The following is a 5586-nucleotide window of genomic DNA, read 5'->3' as shown; positions in this document are numbered from 1 at the left end:
TTGGCATTCACATTAGAAATATACATTAAAAATAACCCATTTGCCTGCAATCCAAAGTTAAGTAAAAATATGCATGTGGGATATCCTAAGTGGGACACGTAGGAATAAATCCTAATTAAAATAGCAAAATGTTTTTTTATATTGTTCATAAATTACCATACAAAAATTTTTTATCACGTCAAAGCCATATTTTCACATGAACAGCAGCTATAAGGTGAGCACCCTGCACTATTGAGCATTTGTCCAAAGGTGAGTGTGAGTCACTGTAGATAAATGGTGGTGGGGTGATACACAAGCATCCAAATTTGAATCCACACATAACTAAAGGACCAGAATATTGTCTGTTACAAAAGTAATCCTTAATAAAGATGGCGAGCCAACTGATCACAAATGGATGAGACGCATATCTACATTTCCTCCATAGGTCACTCACCCCCTCTTCTAAATCTCATCAACTGTCTGAAATCAAGAGCTCAAACTAAAGCACTCCAATCTTTCTTCTCTATCTACGCACACTAATATGTACATCAAAGCCAGCACTTGCATCTAGCCCAGGGCTATTTTAACACAGGGCAAGAGGGGTTAGCTGTCCTGGGTCTATTCATTACTAGGGAGCACATAGCAGTTGCCCCTTGAGCTCGCAACTGCGGTTGCAGGGCTCTGTCAAGGCATTCAGCAACGCTAGAACCTGCTCCAGGAACTGTGCCAGTGGCCTAGGAGACTCGCAAGCCCTCAGAAGGCCACCATTAGCACTAGGAGCTTTGTATGAAACTGCCATAAGGTCCTCAACCCCTGTTGTATCTGGATGTGTAAAGATGTCTCTTTTGTATTTGTTAAGGTCCCCATATTTAAAACGGTACAGTGCCTTGGAATATGCTAGAACTTAAAACTACGTATTTTTAACAAACAATGGACAAAAAGCAGTAAAGAAAATTACCCCATTTTATTGATGCATGTTGGTTGCTCTACATTTGCCATATGATGTAGAAAATACATAAAATACAAGCTACTTTGTAAAACCAAAGACAAACATCGAATCCATAGATAAACTATATTTTCACAATGGACCCTTATCCCATATAGTTAGTAATAAAATTTTAAATATCTATTTTTGTTTTCTTAAAACAGATTTTACATAATTCCCCAAAGAACACCAGCAATACAGAAATCTATAATTCCCAGGAACTACTTCCAGCTGCTTGGAAACAGGGCAGGTGCAGAAAAATGAAGCACAACCATATAAAACTAAGTTTTAAGTTTCATATAGCATTTAGCATACCAAGTACACCGAACTAAAAGTAAAGAAAATTAAACAAATATATATAAATCACTAAAAATGACAATGATCCATGATTTGAAGTTGAACATAACACAAACATTGCATATTATGCCAATACATGTAGTGATTAAGACAACATTAAGCAAAAATCTGTAAAGGGAAGAAAGTCATCCATTGTATAAAATTAAGCAACAAAGTATTCATGCAATAGATCTGAGAAATGGGACTAAGAGAATCCAGACATTATGCTAAATTACCATCATAAAATAAAGGAAGAAAAAAACCCTAGTCATGTTCGAAATTAAGCAGTTAATAGCTTAAAATGCTTTCTCCAAAAGAACTTTGGAAATGCAAGTGTGGTTTCTGATGTACTCCTTTTGCCTAAGAGGCTAAACATTGAACTGTATTAACAATTCTGGCACTAACCCACGATTCACAAACGTTCATTCAGTCGGAACATTAAATGAGACCGGAGACTATGAACTATCCAAAATTATTGCTTAGTATAAAATACTGGTTTCGGAAATTAGGACAAATGAAAGATATACTAGAACACAACACATACATATTTCTAGCAAATATAAACACAACTAAAATATACAATTCTACAAAAAGCTTAAACATTTTTACCAAAGTTGGGGAAGCTTCTGTGATATATATCGACCAAAAGGGAAAATATATGAAAACGCTTAAGAAAAAACAAAAACAAAAAAAAAAACATGGTCACACAAGAAGAAGAAAAAAACCACAAAAAACTATGCTGATGTCACCAATACCTCCTTAACATCCGACCAAAGTTTGACAAATTGTTGCTCTTACATTTTTTGAGAGATTTGGGCCACAGAGACACAGAAAAGGATCATCTATACTTTACAGCTGACTGATTGAGCCCAGTAAGCCACCACGGGCTATAAAGAAATCCAAAAAAGAAATTAGACACGACAACTTCTCTGATGGGTTCTTAAGTTACATTATGCACAAGGAATACTAGTTAAAAAGTATATTTTCTCTAGTATTCCTCATTTATTTTTTAAAACAGTTACCAAGTTATATAAATAACAATCTGTGAAAACCTCATAACAAGTAACAATCCAGTATAAAGGTGGAGATGTTGAAGTATGAGAATGCTTCTAGAATATCTGAACAATATGTAACCAAGCTCAGAGATATCACACACATTGTGTAGTAGAGGACAGCTAAATAAAATATATATATATATAAAAAAGTTATTTTCAAGTTAAGAAAAAAAAAAAAAAAAAAAAAAAAAAGACACCCTGCTGATTAAGATTACATCCAGTGGAATTTTTCATAATACTATCACTACAAAATAAAATCACATGCACCACTTTAAAATGATATAACAAATTGTATCCAGGTATGGATCCATTGCGCTTCTGAGCACAACACACTATAGCTCTGCTAATCTTTCTTTCTTTGGTATAATCATACATCTAGCTTGTCTGCATTCTCACAGGGGAATGTTAAGATTTCAAACAAGCTACAAAAAGGAAAATAAGAAAACCAAAAAGAAATTGCACATAAAAATGAACCCCACTACTACCAATGCACACACAAAAAAGGAAAATGCACTTGTACAAACACCTAACAGTTCATGTGATTAGATAGAGAAAGTTTTTTTTTATTATTATTTAATACATTTTATTAACAAAGCCATTACAGATTTCTATTAGAAAAAAAATGGCAACTCCATAATTATGAAACCCAACAGCACATTTAGTTTATGACTGTATCTTAGTCTTGCTCCTAGGTTCAGAGAATTGCTTTTTATGTAAAGGCGCTTGCCAGCCCTATTTATAAGGCAAGCTTACTGTAAACTATAATTACTACGTTGGCATTTAAGGCACTACATTAAAGAGGACATATTCAACAACCACCATACATACCTGTGCAAAACAAAAGATTTCTTTCCCCCAATTTACCCACACTTATATGCGAGTGCATTCCCGACTTAATTCTTTTTATATATATTTATATAGAATTCAGTGCTACAGTGATACTTTCTAAAAACGTATTTTCACATACAGTCTCAAAAATCATTTTGGTTTAGAGTAATTTTTTTCAAAAAAAAATAAAAAAAAATAAAGTACATAACACAAAAAAGTCACTACGCGATTATATATATATTCCAAACACACAGAGGTTCACCACCATCTGTTGGACATTTTAAATTTAATGTTTACGATGGCATTCTTGATGACCTGCTATTGTGGGTAACTCCAACATTTCCCCCCCCCCTGTTCAATACACATTAACCCCTTAATGACAAAGCCCGTTCAAAATGCATTGTTTTCAATGGGTTTAGGGACCGCCCATTGTCCTTAAGGGGTAAAATCAAAGTGTATATTTCATGTTGTATGATATTAAAACACCATTACAAAAACTTCTGAAAATCTTTGAAATTGTGTATGAAACTGTAGAAACCAATTGGGAATACCACCGAAGAGGAATTGAGACAAACATGCAGGGGTTAAAAAGAAATGCAGTTTGACTTTATATTACAAACTCGCTTCTCTCGTCATTACGGCACAACAGCTACTGTGATCTCGCATGCAGTAGACAGGCGGATATGAGTGATTCGTGGTCTTGAGTTGAGGATGCCACCCCTCGGAGCTTCATGAGAAGTTACAAACATTCCAGCTTACTTAAAAATAGCAGCTTATGCAATAGGGTGCAAGAGAATTAACAAAAACGGAAAAAAACATGGATATTTACAGAAATGTGAAAAAAAAATTCTAATTAAAAAACACTTGCTTTTGTAAGATCAGGCGGCGGGGTTAACTTTTCTGAAGACGAATTAGCTTCAACTTTTATTCCTCATGTTTTGGCTCTGCATTTACAAGCAGCCAGAACAGGTATTTTTAAGAATGAACATTCTTGTACAGATAATGGGCCAAATACATTCGGTAAATGAACAAATCAGGGGCCTCATTACCTCATTACCTGCATTTAAAAATCATGCTTTACCAAAATAGTTCTGTATAGTACGATCCAGTAAAAAGGTCTGATGGAAAACAGCACTCAAGTAATTTAGGCTAATTCCCTGCTCTTTTCTTCCAGATGGCCTGGAAATAGGAACTCATTTAAGTATTATATTTTGCTTGAATTTGGTAGACAGAGCTAATTAAACACCCCGCCTTTCCATTTTATTCCGAACTCTTGTGTATTTCATGTTTAAATATGTTAACAGATCCATCTGTAAGCATTAGATACCAAATAGCGTGTATAAAGATCAGGACCTAATTATGTTACTTTGCATGTCTTTACTGTCTGGATAGCGATATAAATTACAATTATGCCAGACCGTAACCTACGTTGTGCAACTCCGTAATTAACATTTTTGGTGCTTGCACATCACAGCTAGAATATTTTTCGTTAATTCCATAGAGCGCTGGCTAGAGTCGCCAAGCATATAAAATACCATTATTTTAATGCACATCTGTGTTCCAACTTAACTTTAATACATTGTTTTTCCTCTTCGTATCTATTTGTGGTTCTCATATATTCCTAAAGGAGGATCAAGATTTAGTTTGGCCATTAAAATCTAAAACAGTATCTCAGAATATGTGCAGCATCTCCACTTTATAATGAAAATCACATGGGACATGATGTGACTTATGAAACCAGAATCCTCTAGAATACATCCCAGTGTAGACATAAAGGTAGATTTTAAGCGACCGCCTGCCATGCGGTATCAACAGTAACAAAGGTGCAGCTTTCAGCCTTGTAAGACGGTAAGGGCTACTAGCTAAATGCTTCTGTGTATTTACCCCTATATATCCATCAGCCATCTGGCACACAATTTTCAATGCTTTACGCAAGCAAATAGTAAAAATGGGAGGAAAAGAACATTTAAAAAAAATTATAATAAAATATAATCTAAAAACTATTTTTGTCTCCTAAAACCAATCACGTTTGAATATGTAAAAAAAAAAATGTTAAGTAATTTAAAAGCATAAGCTATTCTACTTAATCACACAGCAAAATCTGAGCACATAACTGCTACAGCAAAAGAAATAAAAATAATAAAACACACACAGCTTAAAACATATTTACATTTCATTGAAACTCCGACAATGTTATGGTAGTCCACAGATGAGAAAATCCTGGGCTTCGGAGCGATGCAAAGGGATGCTACAAAGACGCAGTCCACAAAGTCACAGAGTTAACACTGAGCAAGCGTACGTGACCACAACAATGCAGTCAGTATCAAAGGAAGAGAGTCGCCCTTTTTTTATCAGAGGGTATCTTGCATTCTAACCAGTCTGGAAAACCTTGCACTCCCTGGA

The sequence above is a fragment of the Sceloporus occidentalis genome, unplaced genomic scaffold, assembly GCF_023333645.1.
Source record: "Sceloporus occidentalis isolate IW3139 unplaced genomic scaffold, rSceOcc1.0.p SCAF_33, whole genome shotgun sequence".
Lineage (NCBI taxonomy): Eukaryota > Metazoa > Chordata > Lepidosauria > Squamata > Phrynosomatidae > Sceloporus > Sceloporus occidentalis.
Note: the sequence above shows the minus strand (reverse complement) of the source record.